This window comes from Drosophila sulfurigaster, chromosome X, assembly GCF_023558435.1.
Source record: "Drosophila sulfurigaster albostrigata strain 15112-1811.04 chromosome X, ASM2355843v2, whole genome shotgun sequence".
Lineage (NCBI taxonomy): Eukaryota > Metazoa > Arthropoda > Insecta > Diptera > Drosophilidae > Drosophila > Drosophila sulfurigaster.
This window is the reverse complement of record NC_084885.1, coordinates 1,458,941-1,478,533: the sequence shown is the minus strand read 5'-3', so window position 1 is coordinate 1,478,533 and position 19,593 is coordinate 1,458,941. Positions and strand designations below refer to the sequence as shown.

At 37.7% G+C, this 19,593-nt stretch overlaps 1 protein-coding gene across 1 annotated transcript in view; it reads left to right on the top strand.

Moving 5' to 3' along the window:
* The window catches only part of LOC133848685 (uncharacterized), a 66,116-nt gene that overhangs the window by 15,472 nt on the left and 31,051 nt on the right, over positions 1-19,593 (top strand). Inside the window, exon 3 of the mRNA XM_062284340.1 lies at positions 16,840-16,936. The gene's annotated coding sequence lies outside the window, so the exon portion shown is untranslated. The remainder of the gene's footprint in view (positions 1-16,839; positions 16,937-19,593) is intronic.

Here is a 19,593-nt window from a genome sequence, read left to right as displayed (position 1 = left end):
TTACACGTTGATATAAGAAATACACAAAAATAACAATAAAGCCAGGCAAAAGGCAGCAGCAGCAGCAGCAGCAACAAATGTTATGTGTATTAAAAACAAAATACAAAAAAAGGCAACAATGTGTGCCTTCGGTTGTCGATGGCCACATCAGTTAGTCACTCTCAATCTCCCTCTCTCTCTCTCATTCTGCCCCTCTCTCTCTCACTCTGTTCGCTCTCTTTCTCACAGAACCCCCGCACTCTGTTAAGGCTACCTTTCTCTGCCCTTTGGCCACATTGGGTGTAAAGATTTATTTCTTTATTTGGCAGCCACTTGGAGTTGACTCTTCACTCCCCGCTCCCCACTCCCCACTCCTCACGTTGCGATGTGTCTCTCTGTTTTATTACCAGGAAATTTGTATTTAATACGTTTTTTCCGCGTTTCTGTAGCGTTTCGGGTGCTCGCGCGACATTGTCGCCCTAACGCATTACAGTGGTAACGACAGCATTCAAATGAAATACGCTTCTTCTTCTTCATCTTCTTCTTGTTCTTCTGGTAAACCTGATATTGAACCCCACTGTAGAGAGGAGCCTGCAGTTTATCTGTGGCTTGGTTTATCTGTGCGGCCATCGACACGTGAGACAAGTGGGTCGCTCAACTTACAAAATAGTTGTGCCAACTGACTGGTAGCTAAACTTCGTAGAATCGAAATCAATCAGTTCGCAGAAGACCCCAAAGAAACAAACTATACTAAAGAGATTCCCTCCTCCTCCTATTAAGTGGCTGTAAAAAAGTTAGGAAGTCGAGAATCATTAAACAATGATTAATACTTACAAAGATTTCATTCCGCTGAACTTCAGCTAGAGATACACAAAAACAGATTGAGAGCATTTAGCAGAATTGAAAGTTCGTTTGTAGAAACAAACAGAGCGACGACATTATCGGCAACATGCTTTAAGTAGCTTTTAAGCTTGCTTGATTAATGACCGCAGAGCTTTTAGCAGCTTTATAAAACGTATTCTAGATTTCTATTCGCTTTTTGCAAAGAAATGTGGGTTATAGATATCAATGGTAATCGATCATGCATTAAGTAGCTTTTAAGCTTGCTAGATTAATTTCCACTGAGCTTTTAGCAGCTTTTTTAATAGATTTCGTTTTGATATTAAATGTGAGTAAACGGTTATAGTTTACTTGAAAGTCAATGGTAAATCGTACATGCTTTAAGCAGCTTTTAAGTTTGCTTGATTAGTTGCTACAGAGCTTTTAGCAGCTGCATAAAAAGTATTCTAGATTTCTTTTCGCTTTTTGCAATGAAATGTGGTTTAAAGTGTTATTGAAATCAATGGTAATTGATCATGCTTATCTAAATATCTTTTAAGCTTGCTAGATTAATTGCCACGGAGCTTTTAATAGATTTCGTTTTGATATTAAATGTGGATAAAGGGTTATATTGTACTTGAAAGTCAATGGTAAATCGAACATGGTTTAAGCAGCTTTAAAGTTTGCCGATTATTTGCTACAGAGCCTTTAGCAGCTTTATAAAAAGTAGTATTATCGATTTCCTTTCGCTTTTTGGATAAAAGATTATATTGTTCTTGAAAGTTAATGTCAAATCGATCATAATTTAAAAAGCTTTACAAGCTTGCTTAATTAATTGCTGCGGAGCTTTTAACAGCTTTTGAACAAATTATTGTAAATTTCTCTTCCTTATTGCAATGAAATGTAGGTAAAGGGTTATATTTTACTTGAAAGTCAACTTAAATGGAGTTAACTTCAACTTCGATTTGCTATTAAATCGAAGTTGAAGTTTACTTTTACGGCCTTAATCCGTCATTCAGCGAAAAGCACTTAGCTTGTCGTTTGCATTTGCAACGCTTTCAGCTTGAGGGCTTTGAAGCATTTGCCGCCCCCGCGAATGCTATCGAAATGCAGCAGGTCCGTTGATAATTAAAAGGAAAGGGTCAGCCAGAGGGGAAGTAGCGGTGGATGGCGAAGGGGAAGAGGAAGAGGAAGGCAGCCCCATCGATCAGTTGAAATTAATAAAATACTCAATAAATGCGCTCGAGAAGAAAGCTCATAAAAACGTGTGCAAACAATCGATCAATCAGCAATTTGACAGGCGCGCAAATCTCTGCAAAAGCGGGACAGACTGACTGGGAGAGTGGTAAAGAGAGAGCGAGAGAGAGAGAGAGAGAGAGAGAGAGAGAGGAACTGGCTGACAAGCAGTTGGCCTGCTGTTTGCTACCAATCTTTGAGTCAAACTTCAAAACAATTACACAGCAACATTTCGAAGCAAGGAGAAGCCGAAGCTGAATCTGAATCTGAATCTGAAGTTGTGCCACTGGCAGAGCGGCATGCAAAAGATACACAGATTGTGAATGCGTATCTTGAAGATACAACAAGGCAGCGAGAGTGGTGAGTGGTGAGTGGTGAGAGGGGGGAGCAGACAGACAGATAACTGCCACTGTACGTCTGCTGACTGCTGGCTGTTGATTCAAGCGATTAATCGATAACAAATAAAAACATTTCGACAACTACTTCCAAAGAACAATCTCCAGACCAAGTCTCAGTCTCAGTCTCTGTCTCTCTATCTCTCGCTCTCTCTCTTTCTCGCTCTGAGGCTGTCAACAAGTCGACATTGTGTGTATGAGTGGCGTGGTACGCATAAATGCCATGGAAATTTTCTTTTTAATCAATTATGAGTATTAAGCAAAGGGGCAAAACTCTCCTCTGAGCACTAACTTCACTTCTTCTGTCCAAAGGGGCAGCAGCAAACGGGTACGTGTATTCATTTCGATTCGTACGAGTGCGCGTATGAGTATTCATACGAGTATTTATGTATTTTGTATTTGTATTGGGATTCAGATTCGGATTCGGATTCGGGTTCGGGTTCGGGTGACGCGGCAGAGAGATAAAAATCGCAAAAATTCTTTATTGAATGCTGTAGATGCCAACGCCAGGCGGTCATACACACACACACACACACTCACACACACACACATGTGTGTGCTGGTGTGTGTGTACAAGTGTAATCTGCGTGCCTCTAAGCATGTGAAGTAGCACTTTGTCTGCGCCTCAAGTTGAAGTAGCTGTGGCAGCCACTGGTCGAGGTGCCCTTACCCAAAGTCAGCCTACCTCCTTCTCTTCTCTCTCTCTCTCTCTCTCTCTCTTTCACTCTAGGCTGCTCTACAAGCAGCAGATTTTACCACATGCCATCGACTGTGACTTCAGTTTGAGCCGGCAGCAATAACACTTTGCAGGCGCTACCGCCAGAAAATCCAGAAACCTAGACTTTGGAAGCTTTCGCCTTAAAATCACATTTATAATTACTGAGGATTGATTTTTATTTTTGAAAACAATCGAAATAAGTCTCCAAATAAAGAATCATAATTTAAAAACAAACTAAGGAATAGGTATAGAATAGAATATAGAATAGCTATAGAATGGTATATTTTGATTGTTGTAGTAATAACAATAATAACAATAACAAGGTTATAATATAACCTTCGGTATATTTCAGTGTTTAATTGTGTGTTAATTCGGTATATTTAAAATGTTGTAGTATATCGATATACCAGTTATAAATTTCGGCAGTATACTAATTAGGTATATTTTATGTTATATTTTATCGATATACCAAATATGACCTTTTGCATACATATTTCAATTTTTTTCCTCTGTATTAATTTGGTATATTTTAAGTGTTATAGTAACCTTCAGATATAAACTTCGGTATATTTAAACACTTTTTCTTGTGTATTAATATGATGTGTTTAGTATTTGGCATTCGTCATATTTCAGTATTTTCCCTGCGTATATTTGATATATATTGATATACCAGATATAACCTTCGGTATATTTCAGTATTTTTACTTTGCATCAATTTGGTATATTTTGAATATTTTGCACTAGTATGTCGATATTCCAAATGTTTCTTTATTCATTATCAATTATTTTCCCCACACATGATTTCATCTTTAGCTTGGCTTCATTAAGCAGCGATATTTGGTCAAATGTTTCTTTTAGTATTTTGTAATAGTATATTATATTTAAAGAATATCTTTGCACTAGTAAGTTTATATACCAAATGTTTCTTTATTGATTATTCATATTCCCCACACATGATTTCATCTTTAGTTCAGCTTCGGTAAGAAGCGAATATGCCACATTTGGTGGCGCGTAGGGTAGCATAATCAAACAAATCATAATCGGTGGATGGGCAACAGTAGACAGTAGCTGAATATGCTTCAAACGGTCGACAGTTTGTCTGTCAAATTGACATTACACGTTGCGTCGGGGGCAGCACAGATGGCGGGGGCAGCAACAGCAACAGCAGCAGTGGCAGCAACAGTGGCAGTGGCAGTGCAGTGGCAGTGGCAAAACGGCAGTGGCAATGTCAAGTGCAGCGACGTCGACGGTGGCGATGGCAGCGCCCAACAAGTTGCATTTACATGACACTTCTGGCAGGCGCAGGTTGAGACTGAGCCGCAGAGATTTCGAGTCAGCATCAGCATCAGCATCAGAGTGAGGCTCACAAGGAAGCGAGTTGAGCAGGCGTAGGTTGCACCCGGACTTGCTGCAAGCTGCAAGTTGCACTGACTGATGCGCCGACTGCGACTGCTGTTTGGCTTCTGTTTGCGGCACTGACTCAGCAAATTGCAACTGCTGAAACTGAAGCAGGACGGAGTTGCTGCCTGCAACAGCGGCTTCGATTTTCTGCTTGGCTTCTTCGCCTGCGCCTTCGCATTCGCCTTCGCCTTCGCCTGTGCAACCTGTTGGCAACTCATTAAATAATGCCGATGACTGGACAAATTTTCAGCTATACTACAAGTATATACATATGCATATGAATATATATTCTCTTTTTCTGCCGCTGTTGCTGCTGCTGCTGTTGCTTAAATGAAAAGTGATTAAACATGCCACAGTCGCAGTCGCAGTTGCAGGGACGAGGCTGAAGCTGAAGCCGAAGCTGAAGCTGAGATTTATAATCCTCGTTGTGCAGTGAAATTGCATTTGGTTTTGCTGGTCAACGTTGGCGTTATAATTCTACTCGACTCACTCCCTTCCTCCTTCCTCCTTCCTCCATGGCTGCTGATTCCGACTCCGACTCCGAGTCGGACTCTCTGCCAAAGTGACACTTGTAGAGATGTTCTTAATGCGCCAAAGTGCCACTTGTCGTCTGTTGACGCACCTCGTCGTCGTCGTCGTCCTCAGTCCTCAGTTCTCAGTCAGCTTCATCCATCCACCTCCTGCGCCTTCTGGGCGGCTGTCCTCGCCGCCAGATCGAACGAAGCCTTTGTGTCTTGCACAAAATTTTGTTAAATCAGCGCTAAATCAGTACTAAAAGCCCAGCAGAGAGAACTCTCCGACTGCGACTCCGACTGCGACTCCGACTGCGACTCTGACTTTGACTCTGACTGTGAACCACAGAGAAGCTCCAGCAGTTGTCTGTTGTCTGTTGATTTCAGTTCTAATTGCTGGCCAACGCATAATTTGTCATATGCCAAATTAATAAACGACTCGCAATCGGACTCGGACTCGGACTTCGCTTGCACCTCAAAAGGCATTTTCAGGCTCAGGCTAAAACTCTTCCTTCTGCCTCTTCTTTGCTTTTCTTTTTATTTTTTGGTCTCTGCACAGTAGCAGCTGATTTGGCTTCAAGTTGGCAGCAGACTGAGCGCTGATTGAGTGTCTGCTGCCTTCTGATGTCTGTGGCAACGTGTGGGCAGCATCTGGTCACATTATGTGGCATCCTCAACTTGCGTCTTTCTGCTTAAGATTGAACATTATTTCGCATCAATTGCAAGCATGCAATTGCAATTGTGCATAAAATATTGGCAAAAGTGACGGAAGATCTAGAACTAAATTAATTTCAAATTGTATGGTATATTAGTTTAGTTTTGGTATTTTTGTTAGTATATTATAGTATATCCCGTAGATGAACTCCGTTATGCTATGTTAAAGTTACTGTGCACAAACCACATGAAGTAGTAACAAAAATCGAATAAAAGACGAATTACTTCATTAAAATATCGTCATATACTAGAAAGTGATTTCGATGTATTTGATATTTTAGATTCTGTTATTCTGTCATAAAGCTATGGAGACTATAGTTTCCCGAAGAAATTCAATTACTCAAATTAACCAAATAGAACACTCAGCTACAGAAGAATCAAATACCAAATAAATATACATACCAAAATGTACTTAACTATACCATTCATAATATACCATAGAGTATAAAATATGTGTTATAATTAAACAAATTTATTTTATTGAATAATCGTATTGTTAATAAGTATAACATTCACTTTATTTAGTTTTTATCATAATACCATCAACGAGTACTTTTAATATAATTTCTACTAAGTAATTTCCAGAAGATTAGAAGCCAAAATTCGTATTACAAAAAATTAAATAATTAAAAACGCCGAAGTGAAGAACGCAGGACTTTAGTTACAAAAGTAAATAAGTAAGAAAATTAATGTAAAATAAGAAAATGATAAAAGTAAAGTAAATTTACTAGAAAATATAATGAAAGGTAACTTGATATTATTGGTCTATGAGATACAAATTTTTGTCAGCACTAAATAGCGAATTTTTGCAAGATCAATGCATAACCGTTGTGCAGTATTGCTCCTAAAATACCAAATACCAAATAAAGTTGCCAAAAATACTAAAATATACTATTACGTGCACTATATACCATAAAGTACAAAATATATACCAGATGATCAACTAAACCAATTTAATACAAAGTAATGCAACTAAAGAAAATTTTAGTACATATCAATACAAAGTCAGCGATCTTTTGAGACTGAGATTACTTCATATTATTAAACTATACGATACAAATATGTCAGCACTGAAGAGCAACTTGTTGCATAACCGTTGCGCAGTGTTATTTTTAAAATACAATATACCAAGAATACTGAAATATACTATTATGTTTCCAATATACCATAGAGTACAAAATTCATTGATCCATGAGAGACAAATTAGTCAGCACTATCTAGGTGTGTCCACATTTGCCGCCATTGTGAGAAATTGCGAAGAGAGAGATAGAGAGATAGGGAGGGAGGGGGAAGCGGCAATAACTGCTTCCAATCACCGAACATTTAATAAATCTTAAAAAGGGGCGTTCTCAAAAGTGCGAAAAACGCTGAGCTGAGCTGAGCTGAGCTGAGCACTGGGGCCCGACCACAATGACAATTCTAGTAGAACGACGACGAAGACGACGATGGAGACGACGACAACTCCTCTTAATTGCAGCTAGTTGTTATAGTTGTTGTTCTTGTAATGATGGCCAAAGCGGCCGGGCAACTTTTTAAGTTGTTGTTGTTCGTAGTTGTTGGTGTATTTTTTTGCGCTTGGCTACTTAATTTATTTGTCACCGAACCCAACCGAACCGAACCGAAGCGCAAATGAAGTTCGAAAAAAAAGCAAACATGCAAACTGTGAAGAGCAAATAGGAACAACAATAGCAATAACTACGGAATCGTTTGAAATTATACAAGACGATAATGAACGCGATGTGGAGGAAGAGGAAAAATGTGTATGAAGACCCCTCAACACTGATGAAGATGATGACGATGATGAAGAAGCAGACAGAAGTACATACTACGTACGTAAGCAGAAGGCACAAAAAAAAAAAAACAGCAGACGAAGACAAACAGCAAAAACGCTCAAGAAATAATTACAAATTAAAATGAAACGCGAATGGTTGTAGGCAGGGGCGGGGCCCCGACTGCACAGGGTGGAGGGCGGCAGAGACCGGGGACGGGGGGTAGGCAAAAGTATTATAAAAATAGCAGCGATGGCTTCGACTTCGACTTCGGCTTCGACTGCGACTTCGACTGACGACGATGGCCACGCATGCGCAAAGATTTGTCATAATTGATAAACGACAACAGCTGCCACAACAGCAACAGCAACAGCAACAGCAACAACATTTAAGGCTACATATGCCACATATGACAAGTCAGTCAAACGACTTCGATGCAGACAGACCTCATCAGAAGACCCCACAGACCAAGTGCGAGAGCCATTGGTAATGGCAATGACAGTGAAACGCCTCGATGGGCAGACAAATCGAAGCAGAAGCAACAAAGTGAGGCGAGTGGCGTCAAAGCTGTCGAAGATCTCAGTTCTCTGCCAATGACATTAGCTTGGACTGAGAAGAACATTACTAAGAAAGAGTTTTATCAAGCTTAGTTCGAAATACAGTAAAACTTTATAAAATGCGAGCAAAATTGAAGCTAGTAAATCAGAAATCAACATTACAATAAGAAATTCATGGAAAATATAATTCAACTTTAATGCTTTTTTTCCTGGAAAAGTGCTATGAAGAATGCGTAAGAATTAATATAATTTATGCACTTTATGCTCATATATTTCAATGACACTAGCTTACTTTACAAACGTCCTCGCGCCTTGCGATTAATCTGAGAAAAACATTACAAAAAGGAATTCAAGTTCAATAATTCTTCTAGGGATCGCTATGATTTAATTACAATAAAACAACACAAACTTGTACTTTAGAGAATAATCAGAAAATTACAAAAAGGAATCGTTCTAACTAAACTGTAAAGCTTCTAGGCTTTTCAAAGCTTCTTTTATATTCATGAAACTTACAACGCCACCAGTTTAGTAATTAACTAAGAAAAATTTAAAGCTTTTGATTAAATAATAATAATAAGATAAATATGATTACTAAATAAAATTCAATGAATATTTATCGATATAGCGTGATTACATAATCAGCCAAAGGTGAAGTGTGCTTTTATGCGTTCTAAAGATCTTATCCCAATAAAGTTATCTATCATGTCAGCAAAAGCTGATGAATCCTTTCACATGTGCTTTAAAAGCTTTCGCCTACAAAGATTATTTTAATTTATTCATTAAAAAAATAATCAAGTTATTGAAATAGTAGTAAGCTTTATTTTTATTTAATTAATTGAGCTACATTACTCTAAAGATTAAAAGCGAGAGTTGAAAACTTAAGCGAGAGTTGAAAACTTAAGAAGATATTAAAATACAGTGTAATTCATATTAAACAAGTAAGAAAATTACAACTGAGTGTGCTCGACTTTGAGATACCCGCTATTGCTAGTAAAAGCAAAACAGAGCGTTATTAATTTCAAAATATACCAGATTAATATACCGCAAAAATACTTAAAACATACCACATGCCATATTTGGTATTTTGACATATTCATACATTCTACATATACCAACAGGTGTATAATATACCAGATTTAAGCACCACAAAATACTAAAAATATACCAAATGCTATATTTGGTATTTCGATGTAGTAATACATTATACATACATATATATATATCGACGGGTGTAAAATATACTAGATTGATATATCGCAATAATACTGAAAATATACCAAAGTCTACATTTGGTAAAGAATAATTAGCATTCGATAAAGCGAATATGTTTAATTAATATTATTGGGAAATCTTATGAAGAAACATAATTGCATTGAAGTCACTTCTTACTTATTGCAATTTTAATTGTAACACAATTAATAAAACGTTTTAATTCGATTTGCGCTAGAGCTGCAAATGGGCTTTGCTAAGTTTACTTGCATCGGGTCTAACAAATCGATTTGTTAAGAAATATTTGAGATATTTTCGCGTTTTCTTTTTTGTTGCTCTGCCAGGTGGCAATGACAATGACAGCGACAACTCTCAATCTGTTTGGTGTGATTCAAGCAATGCAACTCGCCTCAAAGTTGGAGTTGGAGATGTTGGTGCTCAAGTGCAAGTCGTCCAACTGTGACAACGATGACGCCAAATTGGCAGCGTTTCTTACGAAACGTGAGAACCAATTGCTATGTATGGTCATTACAAGCCGTCCACAGTTTTGTCCAACTAACTGCCTCGATTGGGTGCTGTTTGCCTTGCGTTGGTTAGAGCGAGAGATGGCCCATAAATATTTTAATGATGATTACATTTTAAAAACGGAAAGAGTAGGAGATGGAGATGGAGATGGAGAGGGAGATGGAGAGAGAAGCTACGTTAAGATCGAATGAAAATCACAGTGAGCCAGCCCAGCCGATCAAATGAAGAAGATTCCACTCTACTCCACAGAACTGGAGTTTTGGCCTGGGATAAGAACGTGGACTGCGACTGCGACTCTGCGACCTGATGAGCTACTACACAAGTACAACGCGACACTGACGACATATTTGGAATTACATTGACAGGCCAAGTTGAAACTAAAAGCGATAATTATTGCCGGATCTTTAATTCTGTTGCGCCAAAGTGTTGGCGATCGTGTCGCGCGCAAAAGCTCAAAAGAAATCGCAGCACTTGTGGCTGTGGCAGCTGTGTTTGTTGCAGCTGATCGACTCGACTCGACTCGACTCAACTCGACTTCGTTCACGTCTTTGGCGTCTTGCCAATGTAATTTCAATAATTTTATCTGCTGGTGCGCGCGCCAGGCTCTGATTCGATTGGCAAAAGCTTGACTCGGACTCGGAGTTGGACTCTGACTCTGACTCTGACTGTGACTACGGTGGGTCAGCAGCAGCAGCAGCAGCAGCGGTGACAGATCAAAGCCTTCTTGGCTGGGCGACGAATGAGTCGGCAAAGATCAGTGATCACCTGCCTTTTTGCGGAGAGTGGGACAAGTGATGTTGCTCAATGCTGCTGCTCCAGATGTTTAGCTGCACTTTGGCGGCAAAGCTGCGAGAGAGCGATCGCAATCGGAGACGAAGTCGGAGACTGAGACGGAGACTGAGACAGACACACATAACGCAATCATCAACATCAGAGCCAACGTCATCAGCCGCTGGACGCTGGAGTTCAGCTCCTTGCTGCTGATTGTCTCCTTGGAGCACTGCCAATTACTCGGCAGCATTGTTGACATACCTTTTGCCATTTGCATCGTTTTCGTATTGATTTGTTTAAGTTGCCACGCACACGCAGCCACAAAGCCACGAACCCAATCAGCGCAAATTTTGGCCCCAAAAAGCCGCACAAAACATTCAACAATACGTTTTGTGAGCTACAACACACAACTCACGCATTTTTCTCCCACGGACCTCAAGCGTGTGAATGAGAAAATTCACCATTGAGTTGAGTATGTCAAAAATCTATCGAATCTTCGAACCGATCATTGAACTGAACCAAACTGGACGGACGGACAGCAGGATTCGCCGACGATTGATTCACACCTTTGCTGTAGGTCAGTTATCGACCCAGTTTACGTGCGGATATTTCGATGCCTTGGCCTTGGCATTTAGTCGATAAAACATTGATTGCTGTTCATTTGCTGATTATAGTTTTTGTGAGTTTTTGTTTCTCCATTTGCACAATGGAATTATAGTTGTTTTGTTTTCATTTGTTTTGCTTTCTCATGCTACATGCTAATTATGACATCCAGTTGGCCGTGTGACAAAACTTGATTTCGCTTTCTTATTTCACGTATCATTTAAATGGGAATCAAATAAGATTCGTTGTTCGTTGCACGCAACATTCTATTTTTACCCTTTTCCATTTTGCATTTTCCATTTTCCATTTTGTGTACCTAGCAATTATGGCATGTGAGTTGACACACGATGAAACTGCGTAAATAGATTTGTAAAATACATTTTATGTATAATCCAATTAAAAGAAGAAAACACAACTCTTCATTCTGTATTTTCAATGATGATTTTGTATATAATTAAAACCAATAATGATTTCATCGTTTTCAAATGTTGATCGTCCTTAATAAATGTTAATTTCTCATTTTTAATATAATAAATTGATCTTCATTAACTTTCTTCACTACTTCATTTAAATGAATTTCTACATCTTAATTATTTAATTAATTGTTATAATACTAATATAATAAAATGTTAATCCAATTATTTGCACTATTTATTCTACATCTTATGACCATTTTCATTACTATTATTTCTTAGCGTTCAATAAAATATAATCTCATTGTTGTAGATTTCGACATCTTTTCTATTTTCTTTTCATAAATAAAAGTGATTTATTTGTCTTAAGCAATATTAATATATTGAGGTTCTCTCAACTCTTTTCTTTCATACATCGACTACCGAATACTCTATACAACGCATAGAGAATTGTAGCCAGGGCAATATTAGTGAATTTAAAGTGAAACTGAGGCACTCCCTCAATTTTATAGGAAGCATTAAATAGCCAGGTCGTAAATTGTGTTATGGTCGTATTTATTGAGTTATTTATGGCGATTAAGTGAGAAAGCCATCAATGTCAACATCAAGTAATTGAACGGAATTTGAAGTTCAAGGTAGCCCTTAATACGGGCACACTTAAAATGCGATTCGACGCGATCCACAGTCACAATCACAATCGCGATCGCGATCACAATCGCTGTTTGCTCTTTGCAGTGTTTGCTATCGCCGTCGAGGTGGAGCAGCTGGACATGATGTTAATGGAAATTCGACACGCCCGGTCCCAAATCCAATTCGACAACTTTTTCCCACAGCAATTGGCAAAGTAACTGCCGAATAACTGGGCTACGAGTAAAGTACTAATGTAAGTGCGACTAGTACAGTGATACCTCACTTGTCAAACGCTTTTATTGCGATCATTATGTGGAACTGTTTCAAACAAAATGCGAACTAAGTCCTTTAATCGGAATGCAATATCTTGTGATGAACAAAAGCATCAGAAAATGTCAGATGCGGTGTAATATAGAAGAATATTATGTGTGCTGTGGTGTCTTAGACCAATGCTTGTTAAGATAATTTCAGAAAAATTTAAATACATATCTGAAAATCCTTTTTTTTATTATATATAATTACACTCGAATGTCGTCGATTGTCAGATACACTCTGGATATTTTTAATAAAAGCATAAGAGTACGAAATTTTCGTATTTTGTCGTTAAATAGTTAATTGTATAGTTTAGTATTTTGTCGACATATATTTGGCATATTTTATAGATAATACGGATTCTTTTCAGTAGTTGGTATATTTTAAAGATAATACTGAATCATTAAAATATACTAAATACGTTTGCCGGAAGAATACCAAAATATACAAGTAACTAAAAATATTAAAATATGCAAATAACATATCGATAGATATGTGACTTATTAAAAATATACCAAAAAATATACAACCAACTATATATCAATAAAATATTAAAATATGCAAATAAACAAACGGACAAAATACTCTTATATACCAAAACCTATATTTGGTATATCAATATACCACACATGGTATATTAGAAATATACTAAACAAAATAAACAAATAACTATGAATAGACAAAATACTAAAATATACCAAAAACTATATTTGGCATATCGGTATACCATATATGACATTATAGAAATATACCAGATTATCAACCAAACCAAGTCATTTATACATTTCTTCAGTTATTGTAAATACTCTAATATTTATGGTTTTTTAAGTTTTTAATTTGCGTTGAAAAATGTAAGTTTTCCAGCTTTTCTAAAATACAAAATTCCTGCAAAGAGAGTTTTCACTGTACTTCAAATATCGCAGCATATGGCATTGTCGGTAAGAAGGGTGGAGGGGGGCTCCCTATTACGACGGGGCGCAGTCGGAGAGTCAGAGGAGATTCAGGCAAAACATCAGTCGAAGATCATTTGGAATTCCATTCGCGTTTCGGTTCAAACATAAAATAAATAAAAATCAGTACAATTCGAAGAGTTGTCGTTGCCTTTGAGCTTTTGCGACAATCACTCACGCGTTGTTGTGGTTCCGTCTACGTCTCTTCGCTCTCGCTCTCTCTCTCTCTCTCTCTCTCTCGCTCTTTTTCGCTCTCTTTCTCCCTTTGGCTTGTGGTGCGCCAATCGGCAATCGTCTTTGACGCTGTCGCCCGTTCGTTAAACGTTAAACGTTCTGCGTATTGAAATTAAATTTGTGTCGCTCGACACGATGACTTATTCAATTATTCGATAACACGTGATTGAATTATTGAAATGGAAATAAGTGACTTTAACTCAAACCTGACTGCACCGCACCTCAACTTTGCTTGCATCTCTTTATCGATGCGACAGCAAATGATTGGCAACCCTTGACCCGAATGTCAAACTCTTTTATTAAGTTGATCATAATAAGTAGAATGTAAATCTCTATTTATTGTAGAAATGGATAAAAAACAGTATTTGGGGGAATCGAAGAACAGCTTCAAAGACGATCAAGATATAATACCGGATGAGGAGAACACATCGCGTCGCAGTGGAATGCGCTTCTCGACAGTTCAGGAATTTCTGGACAGCCTAAACACGGCCACCACAGCAGTTGAAGCAGTCAAGGGTCTGCAGAAGATGAATCTCGTCTGCTATCACAAGTGTATGCAGGGACACATGAACGATAACGACGAGGGCAAAGGTGATGCCGAGTCGAAGCGGCAGAGCAATGAAGCCCAAGTAGATGATCCCGAAAACTGAACTCGCAATTATTCCAAATAGTACATTATTTTACGCCAGTCGGTGGTAAAAAATTGACTAAAGAGAAGAAAAGTGTGTTGTTTTTTTTTTAATTAATCAACAGAATCAACATACAAAGCATCAATCTTTGTATTTTGTGTCTTAACATGCAATTTTTCAAGTAAAGACTTTATTTAAAATTATTGTATTCAAGTGTCATCTACGGATAAACAAAATTATACTGTATGAATTTGAAATTATAAATTGTGTGTACTAAAGTCTTTTTTTTTTTTAATAATAATGTGTCTATCAAAATAATTTATACTGTAAGAAGTTGAAATTATTAAATTTAACAACTGGACTTTTTTTTTTTTTTTTGGTATTTTTGTTCCATACTTTAATGGTTTTATATAAATACTGATATATACTTATTATCAAATCTTTTGTATTACTTACCACAAAATAAAAGTTTTGTTTCTAAAAGTGTTTCAAGTTGAAAATTTTAATGTTTTTAAGTTGAAAGCTGCATTCGACAATTCAACTAGTCTTGGAATATACTAAATGAATAAACCATTAAAAATACCGAAGCTTATTTTGAGTATTTAATGGATATATTATCTCATTCAAAATATACCAGATTGTTCACCAAACTAAAACCTTAAATTGAAAAAAGTGGAATAGCAATTATTATATTATATTATCATCTAGGCTTTAATTCTTTCTAATTATAACAACACATTTATTGCAAATATGAAATATATAAAAAGTTGAATTTCATTGTTTTTTAAGAAGAACTTGTGTTAGACGCATTAGTTAAAAAGAGTAAAAAGAGACAAAAGAGAGTGAGTAAGAGGAGAGGTAGAATTGATGTGACATCTCTTTGGCTGTCGTGTTCACAATTTCCCGTACTTGATCCCCGCCTTTAGGGGTCACCCTTGCCGTTGCGGTTAACTTGGCCAAGAGAGTCACAAATTTTGCAGGCAAGTTGAAACTTTGGATTTCCAACTTTGAGCTGTCAATTGCCAAGTTTGACAGCTCATTTTGCATAATTGTGTGGCGTACGACAAGAGCATACAAATTTATTATTGAACTCAATTTTTTATGCTTTGATTTATGATTACCATTTAACCCCCCCCCACTCACCTTTCCACCCATCACTTCTGGACGGCCAAATGAATGACTTTTTGTGCGCGTTTTGCCACGGTGAAAGGGGAAGGGAAGCGAATGGAGCGACAGAGGAAGGGGCAGGGGCAGGGGCAAGCAATGGGCTTGGGTTTGGGTTTGGGTTGGGCGGCGTAACATTCGGAACGTTTTAAGATCAAAAATGCTAATTGAGCTGTTTATCGATTTGTCAACAACAACAACAACAATAATAACAGCGAGAACAGGCCACAAAAAACTCGAACAATGGCCACATTAACAGCAACAACTTGTTGTTGTTGGTGTCGATTGCTGTGTTGTTGTTGTTGTTGGTGGAGCACTTGGAGCACTTTTGACGGCGCTCCTGTTCATTTAACGCTCTCCTCAACTTTTATTGACTATTAAAATTGTGTCAAAATGTGTTTGAAATTTTTTATTGTTAATTATTCGAGAAGCGCGCGTTATGTGGAACCAATCAAAATAATGCTCGAAACACGCCAATGGCCCAGAATTTATATACTATAATATTGTTTGTACAACAAAGCAAAGCAATACGACAAAAGAATGAAAAACAACAAAAAAAAAAACAACAAAAAACACATGTGTATCGATCTGAGAGGAGAGATAATGAAATGTCATTGGTTTTTAATTCATGTGGAAGTGAGTTGAATGTTGAATGTGGAATTACAAATTTAGTTAATGCTTGAAAAGCGGAAAATCAATTAAGCAAGACTCCAATTGAATCATTTGAGAAATAATTCCGAAAATGATTCAATACAAAAGTTATTTCAATTGAAAGTTCAATTCATATATTATTGAATTAGTTTTTATTCGTTTTGTTGTTATCTTTCTTATTATACACAATCTTTGAGATCATTGATCTTGACAGTTAAGCTCACATAGTGATTAAAGTATTCACTTAGTTTATGATCGCTGCTGATCTTTGAAAGTTCAGTTCACATTTAACTAACAAGCAACTATGTATGGGAAAGCATTTGGGATCAATGATCTTTGATAATGGATCGCAATCAGAGTTTGCTCTTTGATCTTAATAGCGACAAAGTCTATAAACACTAAAGTATCTATTTGCAAATTGAATTATACAAATGTGTGTTGTGAGAAGCTTTTGCTTTACAAATAAAACTGAAAGCAATTTGTTCAAATTAATTTCAAATGGGGGAGAATGTTTGTGAAATATTTGAAAGTTTATATAATAGAGTTTATGAATAATTTTCTAGGAATTTGAATGTTGCCAAGTTAATGAGCTGCAACTAATCATGTATTTGATCCATCAATGGATCTTCTCTTCTTTTCTTTTTCTAGGCAACCAAGCAAGTTCTCAAGGCACTGATAATTATTTCGATACTAAGAAAACAGAAGCGATCGACATCGACGGCACAATTAAGACCAGAGCTGCTGAGTAAGTCACTGGGGATCTACAACAGCAGAAAATACGAAAATTAACAGCAAAAAAAAGAAGCGATCTACCTTATATACTAAACTCAGTCCCCAGTCCCCAGTCCCATCTCATCCCGTTCCGTCTCCGTCTCCGCCCCGCCCCGCCCCGTGTGTTTCAACTCCGCCCGTCAAGAAGCAACAAAGCGTGAAGGCAAAATGCCAAATGCCAAAATGAAATGAAATCAAAATCGAAAACTTTTAAATGAATAGACATGCAGATCGGACACGCCACAAGAATTCCACAAAAAGAAGGAAAACAAAACAGAGAATGCTAAGAGAAGACAGAGACAAGAACCGAAAGACGGGGAGGAAACAGTGAGCCAAGTTTGAATAATGAGGCACTGGGGGTAAAACTGATTTACTACGTGGCCGGATCGCGAATACGCTGAACTGACTGACTGTCAGATAAAAAGACAGCCAGACAGACGGAGAGACAGCGAGACAGTCAGAAGAACTCTGACTGACATTTGATTATTGGCTTCCAATTTGTTGCAGATGTGTCTTGCTCGATTTTTTCTTTCTTTCATTTTCTTTTTGCTTTTGTTTTGTGCTTTTTGCAAATTGCGTGCCAGGCAGTCAGTCGAAGCTAAAGTCGAAGCTGAATCCGAAGCTGAAGCTGAGGCTGAGGCCGCAATCACGGCGCGCAAATTGTGGCAAAATGTGGCCAAAGCAGCAGCGAACAGAAGTCAAATTGTGGCCAACATGGAAATTAGTGGAGCTCTCGTCCATTTGGTTGCTGCCTGATCGAAGCTGCAACAACAACAACAACAACAACAACAGCAACATCAACAACAGCAGCAGCCGTGATCTCGATTTGAAACTTGTGGCGGCTGCAACTTCGACTTCGACTTTGACTTCGACTGTGGCTTGCTACAAATCGGCGGCAGGAAAGGAGTTATTAAAGTCTTGGCGCTTGTGCCAGACAAAGACAGCAGCACCGCAGAATGAAAGAGACGCACAGAAAGAGAGAGCGAGAGGGAGCTGCGTTTAATGAAGGCAGTTCAATCGATTTGCGCTCTCTCTCTCTCTCTCTCACTCCGCGCGGTGGCTGCAACTCGTGGCCGTGCCATGCCACCGCCTGTCAAGTCAAGTCTCGACCAGTCCTCGGCACAATTTCAGTTGCTGTGGCTGCTGCTGCTGGCTCTGTGGCAACATTTTCGATCTGTCTGTCAGTCAGCTGCCATTTTTTTGCTTGGGCCACAGGTTCGCATTGCTTTTGGGCCCAGAGAGTAGCCAACCAGCCAAGAGCCACAGAGCCAAAGAGCTAGTCAGCCAACCAATTGATTGACATTGCCCACAACGCCCTTTTCTTAGCCTTAGCCACATACTATATAAAGTAAAGTATGCCGTAGTAGTATGTAGGTAGTTGCTGTTGTTGTTATTGTTGTTGTTGTAGTAGAGCAAGTACACCAACACGAGCAGAGTTTCAGTTTCAGTTAACTGGGCGGACCATGGCCCATTGGGCAGCATTTTTATACCCGCTACCTACATATAGGCTAGAAGGGTATTATAATTTTGTGGAATTTCAGGAAATGTATGTAACAGGCGGAAGAAGGAATCTCCGACCTCATAAAGTATATACATTCTTGATCAGCGAGATGATATAGCCCTGTCCGTTTGTCTGTCTGTCCGTCTTTTCGCATGAACACCTAGATCTCTGAGATATTGATTTTGAAGCTAGACTTTCGAATTTGGGTACATAAAATAATACTGTTTATGATTACAAAATGTTGAATTTACTTATGAAATTCTTTTGTATGATAAAAAACGTCTACTTACTACAGTTCTTAGTAGCTTTGGCTAACAATCTTGTATATTTCGACCTCTGTGGTATATTTTAAATGGAGTAATACATCGACATACCGAATATAACATTTGGTATATCTTTAGTATTTTTGTGGTATATTAATTTGGTATATTTTTATTCTGCTTTGATTGACAATCCGGTATTTTTGTACTATATACTATATTTTGATTGTAGTACTACTTAATATACACAATTTGGCACGTGGTATTTTTTTTTAAGTTTTTTGACGGTGCATTTATATCATTCGGTATATTTTAGTATTTTTGTGATATACTCATTTGGTATATTTTTAGACAATCTGATATATTTTACACCATTTTAAATGTAGTACTACTTGAATATACCAAACATAGCATCCGGAAAATTGTTTAGTATTTTGGCGGTGCATTTATTTTGTATATTTTTCGACCGACAATCGGGTACAATTTTGTACGCTTTAGTAAATTTTGAATGATGTTTTATCTGAATATACCAAATATAACATTTGGTATTTTTGCAGAATATTAATTTTTAGCAAATTTTGAACGATGTAATACCAAATATAACATGTGTTATATTTTGGTATTTTTTCAGTATACTAATTTGGTATACTTCAAGAATAATAGCACACTGTTTTGCTGTTATTCACGATGGGTAGCGGGTATTTCACAGCCGAGCATACTCGTTTGTAGCTTCTTTACTTGTTTTACTATATTATTTTTTGTGGCGGGCACAACTGTACCACCGGAAATGTGTAAAGCGAGCCATTCATGAGCTTCTTGTGAATTATGCTTAAACAACTACAAATTATACAACAATACTCGTAATTAATT